The sequence below is a fragment of the Saccopteryx leptura genome, chromosome 4 (assembly GCF_036850995.1).
Source record: "Saccopteryx leptura isolate mSacLep1 chromosome 4, mSacLep1_pri_phased_curated, whole genome shotgun sequence".
NCBI classification, from domain to species: Eukaryota; Metazoa; Chordata; class Mammalia; order Chiroptera; family Emballonuridae; genus Saccopteryx; species Saccopteryx leptura.
Window position 1 is genome coordinate 202,518,182 of NC_089506.1, and position 26,496 is coordinate 202,544,677.

Here is a 26,496-nt window from a genome sequence, read left to right on the forward strand (position 1 = left end):
CTCATGCAAGTCAGCACGGAGCCTCGGTTTTCTCATCAGGAAAATGGGGAAGGGATAATGCTTACATCATCGGATCGCTGAGGATTAATATAGGATAAACATTTAGAAAAGAGTCTGGGACACATTGTAATAAGTGTAATCTAAGCATATTAGTAGCAGTAATGGCAATAATAGTAGCATTACTACTTCCCTATAGCCATCAGAATTGCAAGATGCAACTCTGAATTTTGCACCGTGTCTATATAAACTGCCCATTCAATAAATAACTAAATTTTCAAAAGAGAAAGGCGGGAGGGGGGCTGTGGAGCAGATCAGTTAGAATAAAAGCAGAACTACGGGTCAGAAGATTCCTGCCTGGGGGTCTGCCACCTGCCGTCTGTGTTCCCCTGCAGTCACAAAACTTTGATCTTCTGGTTTATAGAAAGGAGTATATTGGCCCTGGCCAGTTGGCTCAGTGGTAGAGCGTCGACCTGGCGTGCGGGGGACCCGGGTTTGATTCCCGGCCAGGGCACATAGGAGAAGCGCCCATTTGCTTCTTCACCCCCACCCTCCTTCCTCTCTGTCTCTCTCTTCCCCTCCCGCAGCCAAGGCTCCATTAGAGCAAAGATGGCCCGGGCACTGGGGATGGCTTCTTGGCCTCTGCCCCAGGCGCTAGAGTGGCTCTGGTCCAGAGTGATGCCCCGGAGGGGCAGAGCATCGCCCCCTGGTGGGCAGAGCATCGCCCCTGGTGGGCGTGCCAGGTGGATCCTGGTCTGGTGCATGCGGGAGTCTGACTGTCTCTCCCCGTTTCCAGCGTCAGAAAAATACAAAAATAAAAAAATAAAATAAAAAATAGAAAGGAGTATATCACACGGGCTAGAGAGGAGCACGCCCTCACACACTCTCCACAAGGTCAAGTTTGATGCAGGGGCTGCTACAGGGTATAACTGGGCATACTTTGTGGCTTTGACTGTTCTTGGGTTTGGGGGAGCACATTCTGGAGTATAGCCCCCTCAGGAGTGAATTGTCAAAGGGTAAAGGCCAGGTGCTTCCTGACCATACTTCTGTCTCCATGAGATGGAGGAAAACATGCCCTTCCTGGAGCCAAAGGCAGGGTTGACCGAGCAGAGAAACTATGGAGGAGATTGGGGTTCTGGGAGGCGGGCCTGGGGGGGTGGGGTCCTCCTGCCCACTCACTGGAACAGGCCTGTTATGGGTTGCATTGTGCACCCTCCAAAAGATGATGAGGTTTAACCCCCAGTATCCATGCACGTGACCTTATTTAGAAATAAGGTCTTTGCAGATGATCAAGGTAAGATGTGGTCACACCTGATTAGAGTGGGCCCTAATCAGGAAGACCGGCTTCCTTATAATACGGGGGAATTTGGACACGGAGACAGACACATCCAGAGGAAAAATATGTGAAGACACCAGAAGAGCACCCCCTACAAGCCAAGGGATGCCTGAGGCCACCGGAAGTCTAGAGAGAGGCAGGGAACAGATGCTCCCTCCCAGGCTCAGAAGGAGCCAGACCTTGATCTTGGACTTCCAGCCTTGGAAACAGTGAGACAATACATTTCTGTTGTGTAGTCACCCAGCCGGTGGTAGTCTGTTACAGCAGCCCTGGGAAACAAATGTAAGACCTTGGGCCTAGCCCTCTCTACCCTGGGCCCAGGAGGTCACAGCTAGAAGGGCAAGGTAGCACCACCTGTTGGTGCCGAGACAGACCTGAGCTCACAGCCACGGAACAGGGAGGAGTGACGTGAAGAACCTTCCTTTTCATCTCCATTCTCTTCCCCCTTCAAACAGTGGTTTTCCTTTTTTTACCAGCTCATGCTCCCAGCATGATTTTTGATATCTATTCTAAGAACCCTCACTGTTCTATTCGAAGGGCCTGGTGGGACCCAACGTCCAGAACTTCCCAATTGTGAGTCATTTTTCAATAACCTTCCTGATTTCTGCATACCTGTGTACTGTTGGCCCTTATTACCTAACATTTCCTATCCACTTAAAAAAAAAACAACTTAAATACTTCCTTTACATTTATCTTAAATAAAATATTCATTTAATTATGGATCTGGTGTGCTAGTTATTTTTCTAGTATGTATTGAATACATGAACTATTAAAATGATAAACTTCATGTACCAGTTTGGAAACACTGCCCTCAATTAATCCTAGTCTTTCTTCCTCCCTCTCCCAAATGACCAAAGAGAGAGTCAAGGCCACATGAGCCTTACTTAGTCCTGCAGGAACTCTGGACACGCCACCCCAAATGTCTCATCTCATCAGAGCCTTGCCCTTGGGTCTGTCCTCACAAGACATTCCTCTGCTCCCTGAATCTTGGTTAACGTATGGGTTTCTCATCAGAGGGCTGCTGGCATTTGAAGCAGGATGATTCTTTGTGTCAGTCTGTCCTGTGCATTGGAAGACATTTCTCATCTCTGGCCTCCTCCCATTGTATGCCAGCAGCGGGCCTCTGTTGTCATGACAACCAGAGCCTCCCATCTCCGTTTCAACCTAATGCCCACACACTTATCATGTCTACCATGCCCAACATCTTATGTGCCCATCATCTTATTTTATTCTCAAAGCATGCGGTTCATATTATGATTCCATTTCACAGACGATAAAATGGAGGCAGAGACTGGCAGCCTCTGCAGCTTTTCCTCCCACAGCAAAGAAGTGATGGAAGCCGGGTCTGGACCCAGTTATATCTGAATCTGTAGCAATGTGAGGAGAGGGCCGAGCACTGAGCTGGGAGCTAGGAGAGCAGGTTTGGAGCGTTGCTTTGCTCCTGCCTGTACAGGGACATCACCAATCCTTGGTGGATCTCAGAATCCTCATCAGAAAATAAGGGCTTTGGACCAAATGCTTCTGGGGGCTCCTGTGTCTTCTGGGAGCCCCAGACAGCTGGAGCGGAGGGCAGGTCAGCAGCAGGCTGGGCAAAGACTGCGGAAGCTCTGCAGGACACAGAGTTCCCTGCCTCACCGTGTGCCGTGAGGCCGCCTGCTGGCTGGTCACCTGGCTTTCACTCCTGGCCCTCCCCTCCTCGGGCCCGGGCATCTACCAGACTAAACGCAGGGCTTCTGAGGACACGGAGGATGTTATCTGGCCCAGAATGCTGGGCCCAGTTTCCGGGGAATGAGTCAGGTGAGACTGCAGGTAACCCAGATAGCCACTCTCTGCATGGTCCCCAGAGGACGCTGCCCATGTGAACTGCTGTGCCCAGGGGACAGCACGCAGGGGCAGTTGTGTTGGCTGGACACTGATTCCTCCTGACAGCCTCGGGGGTGGAGGAGGGGCGGTTCCAGCAGTACAAATGCCTGCAGATTCTATAATGTCATTCCCTGCCTGTGACGTGCATCGTGACGGTGAAGAGGACGTAGACGATTAATAATGATTATTAATAATTATTATCCCTGCCATTTATGGAAGAACCCCCAGGTGTGGGACACAGTGCTATTTATTTATTTATTTATTTATATTTTTCTGAAGCTGGAAACGGGGAGAGACAGTCAGACAGACTCCCGCATGCACCAGACCGGGATCCACCCGGCACGCCCACCAGGGGGCGACTCTCTGCCCACCAGGGGGCGATGCTCTGCCCCTCCAGGGCGTCGCTCTGCCGCGACCAGAGCCACTCTAGCGCCTGGGGCAGAGGCCAAGGAGCCATCCCCAGCACCCGGGCCATCTTTGCTCCAATGGAGCCTTGGCTGCGGGAGGGGAAGAGAGAGACAGAGAGGAAGGAGAGGGGGTGGGGGTGGAGAAGCAGATGGGCGCTTCTCCTGTGTGCCCTGGCAGGAAATCGAACCCGGGACCCCCACACGCCGGGTCGACACTCTACCACTGAGCCAACCGGCCAGGGCCTGGGACACAGTGCTTTTACACTCAGTATTTTTTTCTTTTTAAATATTTAAGACTCACACAGCTCTCTGAGTCAGGGAACTTTGTCTCCATTTTAGAATGGGGACACTGAGCTTCTAAGACCTTAAAGAAGGTGCCTAATATTTGATAAAGAGCAAAGCTTGGACTCCAACCCGGGCCACTGACTTACCACCAGCTGCTTGTCACCCTCACGGAAGCCCTGACCACACCCCTGCCCCACTGGCTGTCCTTTAAAGGCTTCCAGGTCCCTTTGAGATCGCCTAGGATGCTCGTTTGACCTTACTTCCATCGTCCGGATACAAAGGAGAGGTTGGTGGAGTGGATCAGTGGGAAGAGGAAACCTAGATGCTGGGCCCAACCCTCTCCATTGGAGCCCAATGCAACATCGCGAAGAGGAAGGCGAAAGGCATCACATTGCCTGAGCACAAATCACCTGCCTTGCCCTAAACCCTTGAGAGGAATAATCTCAATGTCCGCTCAAGAGTCTAGCAAGCTAAGTGGGTGTTATTCCCAATTTACCGATGGAGATGCTGAGGCTCACTGAGGGGAAGTGACCTGTCTCGAGACCACACAACTAGGAAGCTGGAGTGGGGATTGAACCTCTGGCCTAAGGGGCTCCAAAGAGGATCAATAAAATTTAAAGAGCTGCAGGTAGGGAGTTCAAAGCGACTCAAAGGCCAAGGTTGGACCAGGATAAGGGGGTCTTTCTTCCCAGGGCCAACCAGCCAGATAGAAACCCTGGTAGGCCTGGGCCAGAGCTGGTGTCCTCTGCCCACTTGCTTATTGCACACCCAGGAATCCCCAGCCCTGTCACTCAGCCTTCACCTCCAGGCTCTGGGAAACCCGAGCCTCCCTGCACCTGCCCAGCCAGGATTCCAGGACACGACCTGGGGGAGGGGAAGCAAGGGGCACTGAAGTCTCCTACCTTTCGAGTGGGACTAGGACAGACATTGCACCAAGGTTATTCATTTAGTCCCCAGCCACTTGTTAAGTCCTTGCTGTTTGCCATGCACGATGGTGAGCACTGTGGAAATAACAGTAAATAAGGCAGAACTGCTCCATAAGAAATTGCATCTGTTTTGTTTGTTTTTATGGCTGCACACTAGTCTATTGCTGTCCTCGGACTTTTATGAGTAAGTCCTTGGAAAGTTTTTTTTTTCTAACTTTTTATTTTGAAATAATTTTAGACTTACAAGAAGTTACAAAAATAGTACAGAGTCCTCAGGTAGCTTTCCCCAGCTTGCCCCAGGGCTAACATCTTATATAACCACGTTCAATTTCAAAACCCGAAACTACATACCTTCTTCAGATTTCAGCAGTTTTTCCATGCATTCAGTTTTACTTTTTACAGTACTCCAAAATGTTAACACGTATAGATTTGTGCAATTACCATCATCATCAGGCTCAAGAGTTATTCTACCACCACAAAAAAAGTCCCTCATGCTACCCCTTCTAGTTAGAGCCTACTCTACCCTGACCACTGGTGGCTACTGATCTGTCCTCCGTCTCTATAATTTTGTCATTTCAAGATATTATATAAATGGAGTCATATTGTATGTAACCCTTAGAGATTGGCTTTTTTCTTTTTTGATTCAGTATAATACCCTTGAGATCCATCCAAGTTGTTGGGTGTATCAATACGCCATTTCTTTTTTTTTTTTTTAAGATTTTTTTTTTTTTTTTTTTTTTTTATTTTTCTGAAGCTGGAAACGGGGAGGCAATCAGACAGACTCCCACATGCGCCCGACCGGGATCCACCCGGCATGCCCACCAGGGGGCGATGCTCTGCCCATCTGGGGCATCGCTCTGCTGCAATCAGAGCCATTCTAGCGCTTGAGGCAGAGGCCACAGAGCCATCCTCAGCGCCAGGGCCAACTTTGCTCCAATGGAGCCTCTGCTGCGGGAGGGGAAGAGAGAGACAGAGAGGAAGAAGGGGGGGGGTGGAGAAGCAGATGGATGCTTCTCCTGTGTGCCCTGGCTGGGAATCGAACCCGGGACTCCTGCACACCAGGCCGACGCTCTACCACTGAGCCAACCTGCCAGGGCTTTTTTTTTATAAAGATTTTATCTATTGATTGTTTTAGAGAGAGGTGAGAGAAAAGGGGGGTGCAGCAGGAAGCATCAACTTTCAGTAGTTGCTTCTCATATATGTCTTGACTGCTCAAACCCAGGGTTTCGAATCAGCAACCTAGCATTTCAGGTCAACGCTTTATCTACCGTGCCACTACGGGTCAGGCTCGATACCTTATTTTTGTGTCTGAGTGGTAGTTGTTTTATCCATTTGCCTGCTAAAGGACACTTGGGTTGTTTCTAGTTTGGGGCTGTTACAAACAAAGCTGTTATAAAAAGTCACGTATAAATTTTCATGCGGACATATCTTTTTATTTCTGTAGAGTGAATGTGCAGGCGTGCAGGCACTGGGTTGGATGGTGAGGGCATAATTAACTTCATAAGAAATTGCCAAATTCCTCTCCAGAGTCACTGCACCGTTCTACATTCCCAGCAAAGGAGGAGAGGTCCGGTGTTCTCCATCCTCACCAACACTTGGTAAGGCAATATTATTTTGAGCCTCTTTGATGGATGTATACTTATATCCTATTGTAGCTTTATTTTACATTTTTTAATTGGCCATATCTTTTCATGTGCTTATTTGTCATTTGTATTTCCTCTTCAGTGAATGTCTATTGTCTGTTTTTTTTTTGCCCATTTTCTCATTGTTTTCTTGTCCGGTTTTTTTTTTATTTTTTATTTTTTGAGTTTTAAAGTCCTTTATATATTCTAGTTCCAAAATTTTGAAAATATTGTCTTACAGTCTGTGGCTGCCTTTTCATTCTCTTGACTGGTTCTTTCATAAAACTAAAATTCCAAATTCTGGTAAAGTCCAACTTAACACTATTTTCCTTTTTATGGATTGTGTTTTTGGTGTTCTATCTAGAACCCTTCATCTAATCTTAGGTCATAAAAAGTGTCTCCTACGTTTTCTTATAAGTTTTAAAGATTTATGCTTTATGTTTTGATCTCTCCCTTTGCTGATACCACATAATTTTGATTATTTTGACTATATAATAAGCTTTAACATTAAAGTAAGTCGATAACTTTCCCTTTTTCCTTCTTTTTCCTTGTGGCTTTGGCTATTCTGGGTCCTTTGCCTTTCCATCTAAATTTTAGAATCACGTTGGCTAAACACTGCTGTGATTCTTATAGAAATGTGTTAAACCTATAAATCAATTTGGTGAAAACTGACATCTACAATACATCAAGTCTTTGAATGTGGCATGACTCTCCATTTATTTAGGTCTTTTAAATTTTTCTTTCGTCAGTATTTCGAAACATTTAGCATATAATTTCCATACATGTTTTGTTGGGTTTATATCAAAGTATTTCGTTTTATTTTTTGGAACAACTGTAAAAGATATTGTAGTTTGAGTTTTTTTTTTTTTTTTTATCCAGGGGTTCATTGCTTATAGAAAAATGACTGATTTTTGTGAGCTGACCTTGCATGCTACAACCTTGCTATCCTCAGTTAGTAGTTCTAGGAGTTGTTTTTGTTTTTGTTTAGTTTCTTTATCGCTCTTCCAAGAATCTCTAGCTTTGTCACGTAGCCTCAAAGACCTCCACCTCCAGGCTTCAGGAAACCCGAGCCTCCCTGCACCTGCCCTGCTAGTATCCCAGCACACAGGGCCTGGAGGAGGGGAAGCGAGGAACACGAAGGCCTAGCTGGACTCCCTCTTCCTACCTTCAAACGAGGGCAGACATAGCACTGAGGTTATTCATTTATTCTATGGTACTTGATGAGTTCTTGTTATGTGCAAGGTGTATTGATAAGCACTAAGGAAACAAAATAAACAAGACAGAACTGGCCCCTAAAGACCTACTTCAGCCCTGGCCAATTAGTTCAGTTGGTTAGAGCATTGTCCTGATACACTGAAGTTGCGGGTTTGATCCCCGGTCAGGACACATACAAGAATCAATCAATAAATGCATAAATCAGTGGAACAACAGATCAATGTTTATCTCTCTATTTTTCCTTTCCTATATCTCTCTCTCTCAAATGAATCAATAAATATTATATAAAAAGACCTACGTCATCCTATTTATGACTGTATACTGCTCTGTAGTGATCTTGAAATTTTATAATCAAGCTCCTTTAAAGTTTTGAACTTTAAACAACCCTCAGTTGCTGCATAGTGCTTTTTTACATATTAAGACCTGAGCTGCTCTATGAACACATTCTGTACATTATAGGAAAGAAAGAGCTGTTGAGCCTAGTGATGAATCTTACTTACTTGGAATCACTGCCCAGATTCAAATTCCGGGTTCACGGGGTGACCGTGGGGAAGTCCCTTCCCTTCTCAGTGTCTCAAACAGGGATAATAAGGGTACCCACCTCATAAAATTGTGAGAATTAAATGAATAAAGAGGGCCTTATCATGTGCTTTACATGATTTATTTTATAGTCAAAATAAATCATATGAAGTACAAATAGAATCCTGAAATTTAATAATAGAGACGGAAGCTTCACATTTACTTCTTGCCCCGCCTCTCTGGAGCTGCTGTGCTTTATTGAACCATTCCTCTATTGATGAATGTGCAGGTGGTCCCATTTTTGCTTATTATGAAGGATATAGCAACAAACATCCTTCTCTGTGGCTTCTTTGGCTTATGTGCCAATGTGGCTCTAAGGTGTCTTCTGAGACGTGAAACTGCTGAGTCAGGAGAAATGCCCATTTTTAATTTTAATAGCCACTGCCAGGCTACCCGCCACGGTGACCATATCAGTTTACAACGTCTGGGTGTTTCTATTTCTCCCCCACCACAACACTTGATATTGTCAGTTTTGGGCTACTTCTCTCTGGGGAGGGCAGAAGGGACCAGGAGGAAACATGGTATTCAAAGGAGATGTTAAATGTTTCCATTAGTTTACAAAATATATTCTTGATGACTTACGTAATTAAAAGTGAATCATAAGCAACTCTCCTCTATGTAACAGCCTGAATTGAGCTTAAATCTAGTGGTTGTAATATACACTGAGCAAACACACAAGACAAAAATTCTGCTTGCAAATGGTAGAGAGGGCTGTGAAGGACATGGCGACGTGTTTGCTGATGGCAAGGTGGATGCTGTCACTGCCAGCTGCCGCCGCTGGGTGCCAGGCACAGTGCTAAGCCCTTTGCATACGTAAAATCATTTACTCTTGTAACTACCCCATGGAGCAGATGCTACTCTTTCCGTTTTAGAGATGATGAAACTGAAGCACAGAGCTTAGAGACTTGCCCTGGGCAGCACATAGAGGGATCAGGACTGAAGCAGAGCGACCTGGCTCCAGACCCCAGGCTGCCAACCAACACTGCCACAGCTGCCCCTTCCCACTGGAGAATTAGTGAAGGAGGCAGAGGGGGCGCCACACAACCCAAGTGCAATCACAGTGCCATTGCGTATCACACTTACAGTGATTTCTATGTGTATGTTGGCATGAAGAGGTACTTCTGGACAGGTCATTTTATTTCACTGTAAAATGGGATAATGACAGAGTTGTTAAGCCTTCACTCCCATTCCTCTACAGACGGTGAATTGTAACTCAAGGGGTTAACAGTTTGCCATGGTTAGAGTAAGTGGCAGAGCAAGGGTGCAGATCCTGTTATTCTTCCCCCTTGCCAAGTGTGGTGGGCAGAATGGGCTCAAAAAGGTGTTCACTCCATAATCCCTGGAACCTGTGAAGATGTTAGGTTACGGGGCAGATGTGACTTTATCAGGGTGCTCTGCAGATGTGATTAAGGTTGCAGACATTAAAATGGAAAGAGTATCTTGGTGGGTCCATTATAATCACATAATTTTTAAAAATCCTGGCCCTGACTTCTATTATGAATCTACCTTTGCCACCCAGCTTAGTGTGTCCCAAGGTTCTCTTTACCAAGCCACAGTCACAGAGCTCCAGGGAAAAGCAACCTGGTTTCATCTCTCCAGGCAGAGGAGAACAGAAGCTCCATCTCCACACATGCTGCAGATGGCTTTTCCAGTCTACCTGAATCATTACCAGCTAGAAGCAGCGGTCATTGGGACTTGAACGTGAGCTACAAAGTATAGAATTGTGACAACAATTCCAGTGCCATGCGGACTTTTCCTGGACTCCTGCTCCTTGTGACAGCTCATAACAGACTGAACTGGGGTTGGGTTGCATTTTTCAGGGATTTGGCATGGTGTTGGGGCCAACTTGGACTTGGTGAACATGTTAAGGACACTACTCTTTTATGGATTCTTGCTGTATTGGCCAAGAGTTTGCTGGAAGGCTTTAATCACTGTAAAAAAAAAATAGAAGACTGGATAAAAAAGATGTGGCACATATACACCATGGGATACTATTCAGCCATAAAAAAATGATGACATTGGATCACTTACAACAAAATGGTGGGATCTTGATAACATTATATGGAGTGAAATAAGTAATTCAGAAAAAAACAAGAACTGCAGGATTCCATACATTGGTGACACATAAAAACGAGACTAAGAGACATGGACAGGAGTGTGGTGGTTACGGGAGGTGGGGGGGAGGGAAGGAAGGAGAGGGTGGGGGAAGGGCACAAAGAAAACTAGATGGAAGGTGACGGAGGACAATCTGACTTTGGGTGATGGGTATGCAACAGAATTGAATGACAAGATAACCTGGACATGTTTTCTTTGAATATATGTACCCTGATTTATTGATGTCACCCCATTAAAATAAAAATTTATTTATTAAAAAAAAAAATCCTGGCCCTGGCCAGTTGGTTCAGGGGATAGAGCGTCAGCCAGCCTATGGATGTCTCAGGTTTAATTCCCGGCCAGGGAACACAGGAGAAGCAACCATCTGCTTCTCTTTCCCTCTCTCTCCCCCTTTTCTCCTTCTTCCTCTCCTGCAGCCAGTGGCTTTATTGGTTCGAGCATGAGCCCCAGGTGCTGAGGATATCTTGGTTGGTCTGAGCATTGGCCTCAGGCACTGAGGATAGCTTGGTTGATTTGAGCGCTGGCCCTAGATGGGCATTGCTAGGTGGATCCCAGTCAGGGTGCATGCAGTAGTCTGTCTCACTATCTCTCCTCCTCTCACTTAAAAATAACATTCTTTGACTCAGAGATCTTTTTCTGGCTGGAGAGATGTGGCTGATGAAGTCATATTTGAAGCATGAAAGAGAATTGCCTCACTGTTGCTGGAGGAGGGCACATAGAAAACACAAGAAGGAATGTAGTCAACTTCTAGTTGCAAAGACCATCCCCCAGATGGAAACAGGGACCTCAGTCCTACAACCACAAGGAACTGTATTCAGCTAACAACTTAAATGAGCTTTGACTGGAATCAAATGCATTCCCACTGACATTTTGGTCTCAGTCTTGTGAGACTCCAGGCAAAGGATGTATTGAGCCACATTGTATTTGAACTTCTGACCTACACATCTGTGATATAATAAGAAACAGATGTTGCATTAAGCCACTAAACTAGTGGCAATACGTTACAGTAGCAATAGAAAAATAATACACCAGTGTTGCTGTCACCATACCACGAGCGATTTGCAGGGCCTCAGTACTCACTCAGTCTAAAAATATCCCTTCTACTGATCAGCCACAGTGACTTATATTCCTACTATCAGAGGCACATCTTGAAATTAAGGCATTTTTTCTTCTTTAAGAGTCTTGTTCATAAGCACAGACACTGCCCGAGATGAAGTAATATATTACTAATTAACATGTAACCAGTAGTCTTTCCTGCCCCAGAATATAGCATAGGCATGTTTTGATCCAGAATCCAGAACTTCTAAACGGAAATGGATTCTACTCTGAAAGAGAAGACCTAGGTAAGAAACAGAAGTGGGAGGACCCTGAATAGTCTGTAGGGACTAAGGCTAATTGGCAACAGGAAGGGGAGTGGACCCCAATATAATTTCATCTGGAGCTGCCATGGGTTTGCAGTGCCCTGCCTTATTGCCTTTGCACCTGCTGTTCCTTATGCTGAGAATGCCTTTCCCTCAGCTCTTCCTGGCAATGGCTTCCACTCATCATCCAGGGTCAGCTCATCAGAAAGCTTTTCCATTAGAATACTACACAGCTGTGAAAAAGAAGGAACCCTTACCTTTTGCAATGGCATGGATGGACCTGGAGATTATTATGCTAAATGAAATAAGCCAGGCAGAGAAAGACAAATATCATATGATCTCACTTATATTAGGAATCTAATGAACACAAAACATTGAGGAACAAAGCAAAACAGAGGCAGGGTGACAGGGAACAGAGGGACAGCTGTCAGAGTGAAGGGGGAAGAAGGGATGGGATCAAAGAAGGTGAAGTGATTGGCCAAATTATATATACATAACTCATAGATACAGACAACAGGGTAGCAATTCCCAGAGGGAAGGGGGGGATGAAGGTAGAGGGAGAGGGCAAAAGGGGTAAGATTGGAATGGAGAGAGACTTTGCATAGGGCATGGGGGACACCATGCAGAGCATAGAGGGTATTAAATTGAGTGGCGCATTTAAAACCATGTCAACACAATAAATTAAAAATAAAAATTAAAAAAAGAGAAAGGTCTACTGCTACCATCTAGCTAATGCTCAGATCTCTCTAGTCACTCAGATCTTCTATATGGCCCTATCACTCTCTGAAATGGTCTTCTTTGCACGTTAAGGTACTTATACTTCCCACCCCAGCTTGCCTATCAGCTCCAAGGATGCTGGACTTGGCCCCCTTATGGGGGGGGGGGGATCTCCAGTGCCCAAACAATGGCTGAAATGTCACGGACATTCAGTGAGACTTAAATTTAAGGTAGTGTCTGCCAAATGCAATAAGAGACGCAAAAGATGAGATTCTATGAGGGTGCAGAGGAAGATGGAAGAGAATTAATTGAAAAGGTCCAAGATGTTTCCGTGGGAGGAAGCTGTTTGATCTGGGAAGGAGTTGGTCTACAGGAGAGTGAACACAAGCAAAGGCAAAGCCATGGACAGCACTGGGGCTGCTCAAGCAATGGGACTGAATTAAGTTTGGCCAGGATGAAGAGTGTACAGACTGAATAGACAGAGGCAAATATATTGTGATGCTCAGTAAGCTTAAGCTTCAGCATTTACCACTTGTATTGGCACTTCCAAAGCCCCTAGCAAGGTGCCCACATGGTCACACGTTCCTATAAAATTTGCAAGACTCTGATGGTTTAACTGTGATCCTCAGTGAAGACCAATGTTTCCTTCCACCTGACTTCTCTGCCACCTCACCCATCTCTCTTTCTCTTGTGTTTGTGGGCACCGGAATTTTTGTGAGCGTGTTCTGGGTCCAGCGGAAGGAAGTTGAAATGGGGATACTTCTAGTTTGGGTTGAGTGGGCTATATTTCTGCAGTTTCCAGCCACTTCCTCATATAGTTAAGAAATTGCTAGATATCCTTGTTTAGGACTAGTTTCCAGGACTACTCTTCCTACCCACTGGGCCCATGCATCTGCAACTGTGACATGAAGACACGTGGCAATGTGAACACCCCACAAGCACGTGGGAGGCAGAGGAGCGACGAGGCTTGAAACATACAGAGCTGAAGCTAGTCTGTGGGAAACGATTCCAAAGCTTTCAGCACATATCTGAAAGGAAGTTGACAGTGATTTCCCAAAACTTAACAACAGCTCAAAAAAATTAATTACCGGTAAACAGTTGTAAAGCCGAAAGAAAATTGTATCACTTTTCAATACGAGAGCAAAATCCAATCAACATGCTGTTGGAAAGATGGGGATCATCTTTTTTTTTTTTTTTTTGTATGTATCTTTCTGAAGTTGGAAACAGGGACGCAGTCAGACAGACTCCCGCATGCGCCCGACCGGGATCCACCCGGCATGCCCACCAGGGGGCGATGCTCTGCCCATCTGGGGCGTTGCTCTGTTGCGACCAAAGCCATTCTAGCGCCTGAGGCAGAGGCCACAGAGCCATCCCCAGCGCCCGGGCCGTCTTTGCTCCAATGGAGCCCTGGCTGCGGGAGGGGAAGAGAGAGACAGAGAGGAAGGAGAGGGGGAGGGGTGGAGAAGCAGATGGGGGCTTCTCCTGTGTGCCCTGGCTGGGAATCGAACCCGGGACTCCTGCATGCCAGGGCGATGCTCTACCACTGAGCCAACCAGCCAGGGCAGGATCATCTTTTTTAAAATTCTCTCCATAGATGATGCTTTTTAAAATTCGTTGTCAGATGTAATGGCAAAGAGGAGGAAGAGCAGAAGAACATCGCCCCGGTGGTGGCGGAAGTCAGCTGGAGGGAAGCAACAGTCGAAAGTATAGAAATGAGATTGCTCACTCAAAGCAAGAGGACGACAGTGAGAGAAGGGGTCAGAGGACAGTCAAGGGACAGGAACAAGCATCATTGAGCAACTGCTATTTAAAGGCACTATGCTGACAGATGGATGTTTATTCTCTTGTTTAATTCGTGAACAGCCCCACAGGGTAAAGATGTTGTACCCTTTCCATAGACACAAAAAGGAAGCCCAGAAGAGTTAGGGTTTAACTAAGGTCTGTTCAGCTCGAAGCTCTAAAACCCATGTCATTCTCACCATAGGAGTGAGATAAAAAAAAAAAGAAGTCCCCTGGGGCAGTGACAAGGAAGCTGGTAGAGGACAGAATGTGAGAAGGAACCAAGCAAGGGCCGTGGTTACACACTGCGCAGAGGCCAAGGTGGAAAACTCCAATGCCCTCAGGGGTCGGGCGGTAAAGCCGATGAGTGAAGATGTTTGCAACACAAAACTCACAGGCTTAGTCTTTCCTCACACAGATGAATTTCTACCTTTTTTTTTTTTGGAAAATATATGGCCCCCTTGGTCTAGCTTTCATTGTCTTGGTACAAGAACTGTTTCCTGACTGTAGGGAATACAACTATGTAAGTGCACTGGATTCTTGGGTACAGTGGGGGGACCGTGGCAACTTGGAAGACTATTCTAACTACTCACTTTTGTCCCATCACGCCAGGCAGAAACACCAGGTAAGATTGTCAGACCTGGTTTTCCAAGAGAAGCCACAAATCTAGAATTTCATGTGAATTCTTTTTTTAAAAGATTTATTGATTTTAGAGAGAGGAGAGATAGAGATAGAGATAGATAGAGAGAGAGAGAGAGAGAGAGAAAGAGAGAGAGAGAGAGAACGGGGGTGGGGAACTCTTAGCAGCTGCTTCTTGTATCTGCCTTGACCAGGCAAGCCTGGGATTTGGTACTGGCGACCTCAGCATTCCAGGTCAATGCTTCATCCATTGTGCCACCACAGGTCAGGCTCATGTGGACTCTCAATTTCTAAATGTTGTCGATGAATTTATTATTATTATTATTATTTACAATGTGTAGCCAACAAGACATAACTGTGATATGGAACCATATTTGACCTAAAATCAATGAGGTCAGTGAGAATAACAAGCAATGAAAGTAAAATAATAATGAAGGCAATGAACACATGAGTGTTTAATACATGACAAGTGCTGTTCTAAATCCCTTACCTGAATTAACCCCTTTAAGCTTCATCACAACCCTGCAAAGTTAGATATTATTATCCCCTTTTCATAACTGGGGAAACTGAGGTTCAGACTGACTCATGTTCATGTAGCCAGGAAGGGTGTAGACAGAACCTACAACAAGTAGTCTGACTCCAGAACTTGGCTTCTTTATCCCCAAAGCTGGTTAAGGAAAGACCTCTGGGTTTCACACTCAGAAGCAGGGTTATTATCTGGGGGATTTAAGCTGGGGTCAAGAAGGCACATGGACTCCTGAAATTACTTACAAATGTTTACATGGGTGCAAGAGTGTGTTTTCATTGGAAAGGAAGTCTATAGTTTTCATAAGGTTTTTGAAGAGGCCTCATAAGGAGAAGGATGACTGAGTTAGGACCCTGAGAAACACTGGGGCTGGAGAAGCCAGTCTCAGAGCGAGGGGCAGAAGCTGGATGGTCAGGGGTTAAAAGGAAAAGTCAGCTGTAGAGGGGCGATGTGAGCCCTCTGTAGAATATTGGCAGTGAGGGAAGAGAAAGCAGGGGTAAGGGAAGATTCTTACGATAAGAGAGACCTGGGCATTTTGTCCATTGAGGAAGGGGGTCAGGGGAGAGGGAGAGATGGAAGGATTTATGGTTCTCACAAAGCAAGGATCCTTTGGAAAAGGGCCATGCCTTAGCTGCCAAGAATGAGGAACCCAAGAAAGCTGGTTGAGCTGAACTAAATTGAGACTTCACAAAGGGAGAGTAGCTTCCCTCCTCTTTTCTGGCTCCCCCAGAAGTAAAGCCGAGAGCTTTTCTCACCCACACCTTCCTGCCCTCCTATGGGGCTTATGCCAGCAGGCCTGCTTGCATGTGGAGCTGGGGGTCAGTGCGCCTGGAGGACCCGCCAGTGTGTGTCTCCTACACAGCCACCCAGCTTCTGCTGCCCTCCCGGACTGGGGAATGGTAACAGCCTCTTTGCGTTATCCAAGAAAAACAGGCTCTCTATCCTCCCTGTAAATGTCCATTCTTCTGGCATAATTTTCACTCAGATTCATTTGATCCCAACAATATATGAGAACCACTTCTAATAGGAAAAAAAAAAAAAAAAAAAAAAGTGTGATCTTCTCTTGGGACAGAAATCTGAAGTATGCTCTGACATCAATCGAGTGTGACTGTGTCCATTCAATTCATTATTTCATCCAACAGCTATTTACAGAAGGCTTGCCATGCCAAGGGCTGGGGGGCCAAGGGATAGAAAATGGTGAACAAAACAGGTGGGTTTCCCTGCTCTCCTGAGGTTTAAAGTCCAGTAGGAAAGACTGGATTTAAAATATAAAAACTATGGTAAGTAGATGAATTTAAAATAGCAAGATACTGTGAACATATGCTATAGAGTGAATGTGTCCCTTCAATATTTGTATGTTGAAACCCAGCCCCCAAAGTGGTATCAGGAAGTAGAGCCTTTGGGCAGTGATTAGGTCATGAGGGTGGAGCCCTCATGAATGTGATTAGTGCCCTTATAAAAGAAACCCCAAAGAGGTCTTTTGCCCCTTCCACCGGCCATGTAAAGACATAGTGAGAAGACAGCTCACCAGATACCAAATCTGCCAGCACCTTGATCTTGGACTTCTCAACTTCCAGACTTGTGAGAAATAAGTTTCTGTTGTTCAAGTCACCCAGTCTATGGTGTTTTGGTTATAGCAGCCTGAACAGCACATAACTAAGGAGAGAAGTCAGGTTGGCTTTTCTGAGGATATTGTTTTTGAGATAAGACATGAAGAATAATAAACCTAAGTTAACTTTATTCAAAGGTGGAAGGTGTTGTTGGGAGACGAAGGGCAATTCAGGCAGAGTGAGCTGCACGGCGCCGAGAAAGGAGAAAGCATGCCCTCGGTTAGGGGGCAGGAGTAGATCACGGAGGATCACGTGCCATCACAGCTGTGGACACAGATCCTATGAGAACACAGAGGAACCTAACTACGAGTAGGGGTCGTGGGGGTGGATGAGTTAGCAGCGGTGGTGACATCTTAGGAATTTTATTGTACAATTTCTTGTGCATTTGGCTGCTCTTCTTTTTTTTTTTTTTTTTTTTTTTGTATTTTTTGTATTTTTCTGAAGCTGGTAACCGGGAGAGACAGTCAGACAGACTCCCGCATGCACCCGACCGGGATCCACCCGGCATGCCCACCAGGGGCGACGCTCTGCCCACCAGGGGGCGATGCTCTGCCCCTACGGGGCGTCGCTCTGCCGCAACCAGAGCCACTCTATTGGCTGCTCTTCTTAAACACAATTCTTAGATTTGGAAAATTTTTCCCATTTGAGTATCTCTTCTGCTAAAGGTGGAAGCCAGAAACTCTCTTTCCCAGATGCCCTGGAAGCTAAGATGCAGGTGTTGTTCCTGGCTGTGTATCCCCCGAGCTTATCTATCCGATCCTGCTGGGCATTCTGTGAGTTACCTACTACCATCTAACATTGTCCCTTCCTTTTCACAGTAGCTAGAATGGATTCTGTTGTTTGCAACCAACAGCTCTGACAAATACAGGAAGGATGATTAAGTCAGTAGAGGAAAATGGTAGGGAAGGAGGCAGGAAAGGGGCCTACGCTCAGGGGTGGAAGACAGTGTGACGCGGCGAGGAGAACATAACGGTTTAGGTTAGGACATAAATTTTCCCGAAGTCTGAGAAGGAAGTATCTTCAGCTTGGGGGCAAACAAACCCTAGGGTTGCTTTTATACTCCTGACACTTCTAGGAACTTGCTGGGTATCTGCCACCGTGAACAAAAGATTAGGGCTCTGGGGACACATGATGGAGCTGTTGGAAGGAGAACATTGGGTACAGTGAATACAGTATCTTTTTTTTTTTTTTTCTGAAGCTGGAAACAGGGAGGCAGTCAAACAGACTCCCGCATGCGCCGGACCGGGATCCACCCCGCATGCCCACCAGGGGGTGATGCTCTGCCCATCTGGGGCATTGCTCTGTCGCGACCAGAGCCATTCTAGCGCCTGGGGCAGAAGCCAAGGAGCCATCCCCAGCGCCCGGGCCATCTTTTGCTCCAATGGAGCCTCGGCTGCAGGAGGGGAAGAGAGAGACAGAGAGGAAGGAGAGGGGGAGGGGTGGAGAAGCAGATGGGCGCCTCTCCTGTGTGCCCTGGCCGGGAATCGAACCCAGGACTTCCGCACGCCAGGCCAATGCTGTACCACTGAGCCAACTGGCCAGGGCCAGTATCTTGTTCATGAAGTTAGAGTATTACCTGTTTATCTCCTCAGACCCTTCAATTATCTGTGGCCGGTAATTACTAAAGAACACACCCTTGAGAACCAGAAGCATTAGGCTGGGGCTGGAGACCACGACCTGTTAATTGTGTGGCCCTGGATACAAGGTCACTTTAATTCTCTGACTCTCAGTTTCCTCATGTAAAGTGAGGGCTATTTGATATAACACCTGCAAAAACCTTTTGAAAAAACTGTGAAGTGATAAATAAATGTGATAGATGGTTCCCATCATTGTGTGGTGCCCAAATAGATGCCCAATACCAACCAACCAACCAACCAACAAAAAAGACTAAATGAAAACTTGAATTTGATGAATAATTCCAATGGATAAGTAGGTTCAGATGGGATCTGAGGCCACAGGTTGGATGTGGTTCACATCAAGAAAAAAACAACTTTTCTTTAAAAAGAAAAAAAAAAAAGCTTTTGACAAAGATGTTAAGGATGCTGTAGTCAGACCCTGACTGGGTAGCTCAGTTGGTTACAGTGTAGTTCCTATAAGCCAAGATTATGGGTTTGATCCCCAGTTGGGGTATTTACAAGAATCAACCAATAAGTGCACGATTAAGTGGAACAAATTGACGTTGCTTTCTCTTTCTCTCTAAAAATCAATAAATAAATAAGAAAAAATAATGCTTTAGTCAAGACTCTCTCTTATGGTTGCAAGTGACAAAAATCTTGTACCAAAGTGGCTTCAGGAAAAAGAAAGAAAGAAACACATCTCACATCATCAAAAGGCACAGTGATTTGGGTACAACTGGATTTAATGATTCTAGTAATAAAATCACAACTCTGACCCTCCCATCGCTTGTTCCATTCTTATTCCTGGCCATTTTCAGACAAATTCTCTCCCCTTGCTCCCAAGAGGGCTATATAGGATTCAGCTCTACAATAAGATAGGTTCTGGTTAATTTGAAAGGAACACAGTTGTATCTCAGAGTTTCCTGTAAAAGCCTTTTTCATCTCATTGGCCCAAACTAAATGACAGTATTCTACCTGAACCAATAGCTTATGACTGGGGGAATGGGATGATCTAAGATCTAATTGGCCAAGTCTGAATCACATGACCACATCTGAAGCCAATCAACACTACCTCACTCACATGAACTGGGAATGGGGTACAGTATACATATATAAAAAGGAATGGTTTAAGACAACTGAAAATACCCACCATCTATAGTCACCAACGGAGGGTATTTTCTATGTTTTGAAGAATCTGAGTAGGACCCATCTAAAAATAAAAAATTAAGCTGAAAAATTCTGCAAACAGTTGCAAGTTCCACACCTTATTTCTAGCTGCGAGGAACTTGACTCACTCCAAGAGCTTCTTGAAGTTATGGGTCCTGAAGATGATTTGAATCCAGCTTTCTAAATAGACCTTTTTTTACACCTTATGACTCTTCTAACTTTCCACAAGGCTCCCAAATCTGTTCCTTTATTTGATCTAAATTCAGCATCACTCCTATGAATCAGAGAAGTAAAGTAACTTGCTTAAAGTCATGCAATCGACAAAAATTTCCTGCCCCCTGGCTTATAAACAGGTCAGTGGGTCCACCCATTCCTATCCTGGTTTACTAACATATTACAGGGGAGAGGAGACAGAGTCCTATAAGCATTTAAACATTAATTCAAGGATAATGAAAGCAGAAGGTGAACCAGACAGACTATGTCTAGTGTGAACACAGACCAGAAAGCAGACCGTTTCTTGTTCTTATGACAGGTAAGCACAGCGCCATTTGGGAGATCCCTCTGGTTTTGATGGCGACAGTGTTCTTCAAGTGAAGACAGGACAAGCAAGTCTATATCTTTAAGGATCACATAACCCCCAAGTTAATTATTAACTTGCTGTATTATTAACTGACCAGCTGTGTATGGCAGAAAACCAAGGGTCAGAACTGCACAGCTACGCTTCATTCCTGGTGGGCCCCCAGGCCAGGGGTTGTGAAACCTTCATAGGGAATATTAAGAACCTGGTGAATGACGGAGGCCTTCCTTCCAGAAAAACACACGATTTCTCTGCAATTCCAGGATTCAGCTAAGATAATAGCTCTAGGTCAGGGGTCCCCAAACTATGGCCCGCGGGCCGCATGCGGCCCCCTGAGGCCATTTATCCGGCCCCTACCGCACTTCCAGAAGAGGCACCTCTTTCATTGGTGGTCAGTGAGAGGAGCATGGTTCCCATTGAAATACTGGTCAGTTTGTTGATTTAAATTTACTTGTTCTTTATTTTAAATATTGTATTTGTTCCCGTTTTGTTTTTTTACTTTAAAATAAGATATGTGCAGTGTGCATAGGGATTTGTTCATAGTTTTTTTTATAGTCTGGCCCTCTAACGGTCTGAGGGACAGTGAACTGGCCCCCTGTGTAAAAAGTTTGGGGACCCCTGCTCTAGGTATTTCCTTCCAATGTCCTGGGGGGGGGGGGCTAACCACACCACATCTAATGTTGGCCCAGATTCTTAGTTCCTTTCTGAATAATACCCTGCTCCCATCCCCCCAAAAGCAGCCTTGGGGAAAGAAGGAAGAGGAAGGGGTTAGGAAGTGGGACTTAGCACAGACCTAATTTATTTGGGGAAGAGAGGAAAATAAAGTTCTCTTCACTGAATTGCCTTTCCCCAGGCACAGGCCAAACAGAACTCTAAGTCACGTTCCCACAGAAGAGCGTGTGTACACGCAGCACCCACCCACGCATGCGTGCATCCGTTCCCAAGCTCCAGCCAGGAGGCTGCCACTTTCAAACCTTTTGCTTCGTTTCACCTGCGCTGGTACCATTTTTCCTAAAATAGTACATTTGACCTTAAGTTTCTTTTAAGAGGAGATTTTCTATCACCACCATAAAAAAAGAGTCACAAATATTATTTAAAAAAATTAAACACTCAGAAAACAAAATGATGTTATTAAATCCTAGCTAGCCCTTGTCTTTAGCTCTGAGCCCAGAGATGTTCTTTCTGTTAATACACACACACACACACACACACACACACACACACACACACACACACACGGCAGGGTGAGTGAAGCGGTAAATAGCAAGTGAGATGGTAGAAACACATCAACACCCAAATTCTTGATGTTATTAGAAGAACTGAAGTGGTCACAGTCAATAACGTTCTTACGAAATGGTTCAAACTTCATTCTCCACCCAAATTGGGGAACACCGTTAAATAAAAACACATTTAACAAAATGTTTATTGAGTTGTCAACTAAGACTCTAGAGGAGTAGGGGTATATGGCTGATAGACATGGGTCCTGCCCTCCTGCGGGGAATATTCTCAGGGTAGAGACAGACAGCTAAAGGGATAATAATTTCAACTTGGGCTGAGTACTACTAAACCAACAAAGGGTTACAAGAGTGAATTTGAGGGGCGTGGGATGTGCGAGGGTGGACTTCCCAGCTTGGAGACGAGATCAGAAGGCAGTTTGGTCCTTGAGTGAGTGAGACCCAGAGTTTCCAGTAGAAAACTCATTTCAGGAATCAGATTTCTTCAGGAGTGGGAAAGTGGTTAGCAGCTGAAACTGGATATCCCAGGCATAATCTGAAGGACAGTAGAGAGAATTGCTCTTTCCCCTGATTCAATCAGAAAGCCAAGCAGATGTTGTCTTAATAGTTTTCCAGTCCAATGACCAAGAGAAAACAAAATATGTCATACATGTGGTTGTATTTAAAGGCAAGATTACAACACATGTTTAAGAAACATTGGTTGTCACCGGAGCAGGGGATTCCATTTGTAAATGCAGCAGAGTTAATCTAATTAACTGAAAACAAAAACATCTGTTTTCAAGTTCAGCCAAAACAGTCACAAATACACAGTATGTACAGTATTTCCCCCTCTTCTCCCTTTGTAAGGTCCCAACCTGCCATCCTATTTTTAAATGCTAAAGTGCTGATGACATGAGATGAGGGTTTCTGTTTGCTGTGTTGTCTTGATCATCACAGAGACACAGATTCAATGTGCTTAAGAAGTTACGTTTTGAAATAGAAATTGGTGCAACTGCTTTTGGTGGCAGCTGATCAATATTCTGTCCCAAAGTGGAGACTGCACAATCCACCAAGAGACACAGAATTCGATGCTCTGTGCCACGCCCCCTCGTCCTTGCCTGAAGCCCAGGCTCCCACCCTCCCAGCAAGTTCCTCTGTGCTTTCCTTAGTGGCTACGGCTGCATAGGAGTGAGAGCTTCTCAAAACCAGTTCCTGAAATCTCAGGCTTAACACTGGTCCCCTAACTGCAGGATTCCCAGAGGAGCAGGGGTGGCATGTGGCTAGGATGAAAGACTGATTTTAGCTCTACGTTTAGGGCCTTTTCAATCATCTTCGCTGGGAGGCTGGAGAGAATGGGGAAGGATAATGGAGTAAGCTCATTCCATTCAAAAGAGCTCGCTCAGCTCTAAGGAAAATGCCAGATGACAGCAACACTAGATTCACAAACCACAGTTTGCTTTCCCAGCCCCTGCAAGGTTCAAGGTCGGGGCCATCCCATTTTAGGCTTCCTGAAGCAGGAGGGTTAGGCTATGGGGCTTTGGTAGTCCTGGGTTCAAATCTCAGCTCTATCACTTACAACATGTTGAAAGGTGTATAGGCTGCTTAACCTCCCTGAGCTTCAGTTTCCTCATCTATGAACCGGGCTTGGCACTGCCTGCTGATGAAGATGACACCTACCTCTCCATGTTGCTCCAGGGATGGGAGCTGATGCATATGAAAATGTCAAGGTCAGCGCCTGGCACGCAGTTCATCTGCATTCAGCAGCGATAGCTTCTCTCTGACACCCTGTACCTTCCCCAGATGTGCCCTCTTCCCTCTCTTCTCTGGTTTCCTCTTATGGGCTGCCTCCACTCTAAGCAATCTCTGTGATGTCATCCAACCCAGATCTTTCCAATCCTTCCGGAGGTCATACATTTTTCAGAGGCAACTCTGGGTGACAGCCGTCAATACAAATTACAGCAGAGAAGTGTTCCCTCCCAGCAAATGGCGATTCCCAAGTGTGTTCCATGTAACAGTTACAAATGCCTGTGAGCATCCCAGGGGAGAACTAAAGAACAAAATGGAATTCTGCGGTCACATCAATTTGGGACATGCTTCGAGATGCACATCATATGCATTTAGCATATTTAAGGCTCTGAGGAATCCTGCAGCAAATGCACCCACTTAGCTTTGTTTACTGGGAACTTTCCCACTTTATTGGACCCAGTGGTGTCCGGTGACCTCTGGTCTTTTCTCTAAGTGCTTTTCTTTATATGCTGTCAGTTCATCCTCCCAAATGTCCCCCCTTCACAGATGCGGAAATGGAGTTCAGAAAGGTTAAATGACTTGCCTGTGATGGTCCAGCAGGGCAGCGCCAGAGCCAGCTGCTCTCTCTCCGAGTGCAAGGCTCTTTTCTCTACATCTGGAAGAAACATCTTCATATGCTCCTTTCTGGCTAAACAGCCATAGAATCTATAAATCACTGGATGGACTCCTAACGTTATATTGCCCAATGATTTTATTTCCTTGGCAATGAGAAAACCAAAGAGGAGTAGTAGTTTGTCCAAAGAATTAGGGGCGGCAGAGCTTAACTGGTATGCAGCCTACTAACCTCCAGCCTGGCTGCCTTTACCTTATGCCCAGGGCTCACGGGTCTGCTCCTTAGTTCCTTAATTCCTTAATTCCATGTCCCTCTCTCTAAAACAAGAACAATGCTGTTCAATAGACCTTTCCAAAATGGTGATGGAAATGTTGTAGACCATCCATCCTAAAAACCACTACCTATGTGTGGCTATTGATCATTTAAAATGAATCTAATGCAAACGAGGAACAATTTTTAATGCTATTTAACTGTAATTAGTTTACATTTAAATACCTCATGTGACTCATGGCTACTATATTGGACAGGGAAACTCTAGAGACAAGAAATGATATTGATCCTATAGATACAATTAATGCAATTATCATATGAGCAGAAGATCATTGTAATAATAATCAAGTCTATTCAACTTGGACCTTATTAGGGGGCTACATTCAGTTTCATTTAATGACAGAATACAACCTGACACAGCTTTGCTCAAACAATTTTATCCTACCCATTCTTCTAATCTAGGCTAACGGCATTCTTATTCAGGAAGCCTTGGTGGATCTACTGTCTTCTCATCAAGCAGAATGAAGAAATTCTTCTATGGAACTCCCTCTCTCCTGAAATTGTCTCCAGATGGATGAAGAGGAGAGTGTCTGTTTTGCTGAAAGCCCTCTGGTGAGCAAATGAATGAGAAAGAAGAGAGTTTGCTTCGGGAGAGAGAGTTGTAGCAGGGACATTTGGGGAGAGAAATAAAGAAGGTGTAATTAAGGGAGATAGATATGTGACTTAACCTTTTCCTCTGTCTCCCTTACAAAATCTTCAGTAAAAGTAGATGTTACAAACTATAGTGACTTGTGAATAAATCTCAGCAAAAACACTCAACATACTATGAGTAGAAGGGAACTTCCTCAGCCAGACAAAGGACATCTATTGATATAAAAAAAATCCAGAGCTAACATCATACTTAAAGTCTAATTTATCTATTTTTGGTAAATACCAAATGCTTTCCCTCTAAAATCCAGAGCAAGACAAGGATGACCACTCTTGACACTTCTAGTCAATATTGCACTGAAATTTTAGCCAGGGCAAGTATCACACACACACCACACATACACACACGGCATCTAGATTGGAAAGAGAGAAGCAAAACTACCTTGATTTGTAGATGACATAATTTCTGTCTAGAAAATCCTAAGAAATCCACCATAATAACTATTAGAATTACTAATTGAGTTCAGGCAGGTGACAGGATTCAGGATCGGCATACACAAAATAATTGTATTTCTTCTATACATATGTTAACAATGAGTAAATCTAGAATGAAATTAAGAAAAACAATTTCATTTACAATACCGTCAAAAAGAATAAATACTTAGAAATAAATTGAACCGAAGAAGCATAAGACTTTTGAACTAAAACTACTGTTGAAAAGAATTAAAGAAGATTTAAGTAAATGGCAAGATATCCCACATTCATAGATAGTAAGGTTTAACACTATAAAGATGGCAATACTCAAATTGATCTACAGATTCAATGCAATCCCTATCAAAATACCAAATAATTTCTTTGCAGAAATTGATAAGCTTATCCTACAATTTATATGAAAATTCAAGGGACCCAGAAGAGTAAAAACAATCTTGAAAAAGAAAAAAATTGGATGACTTACACTCCCTCATTTCAAATTTTACTATAAAGTTACAGTAACCAAGACAGTGTAGAATTGGCATAAGAATAGACTTCTAGACCAATAGAACTGAGAGTCTTGAAATAAACCCTCATGTTTAGGGCTGGTTGATTTTCAACAAGGGCGCCAAGATAATTCAATTCAACAAATGGTGGTGGGCAGCTGGAGAGCCACATGCAAATGAACGAAGTTGGATCTTTGACTCACACCATAAACAAAAATTAATTCAAAATAGATCAAAGACATAAATATAAATCTAACGCTATAAAACTCTTACAACAAAACATAGGAGTAAATTTTCATGACCTTGGATTAAGCAGTAGATTCTTAGATATGACACTCAAAGTACAAGCAACAAAAGAAAAAAAAAAATAGATAAATTGAACTCTGCCAAAATGAAAAGATTTTGTGCTTCAAAGATAACAAGAAAGTGAAGATAATCCACAGGATGGGAGAAAAATTTCAAATCATATATCTATTAAGGGACTTATATCTAGAATATACAAATAACTATGACAACTTAATAATTAAAAGACAATAAACCAAATTAAAAAAAATAGGTAAAGAATCTGATCTGATAGACGTTTCTTCAAAGATAAAGACATAGTCAATAAACACATAAAAAGGTGTTCAATTGGCTATTAGTAGCCTAGTCATTGGCTACTAGGGAAACACAAATCAAAACCACAGTGAGA

At 44.5% G+C, this 26,496-nt stretch overlaps 1 protein-coding gene across 2 annotated transcripts in view; it reads right to left on the bottom strand.

Annotated features, from left to right (window-relative positions):
• Positions 1-26,496, bottom strand: part of MRTFB (myocardin related transcription factor B) — a 289,724-nt gene that overhangs the window by 222,037 nt on the left and 41,191 nt on the right. Inside the window, exon 1 of one of the 2 annotated variants that reach the window (XM_066382582.1) lies at positions 4,791-4,864. The exons of the other annotated variant lie outside the window; for it this stretch is intronic. The gene's annotated coding sequence lies outside the window, so the exon portion shown is untranslated. Of the gene's footprint in view, positions 1-4,790; positions 4,865-26,496 lie in introns of those variants that run through there. 2 annotated transcript variants of the gene reach the window in all.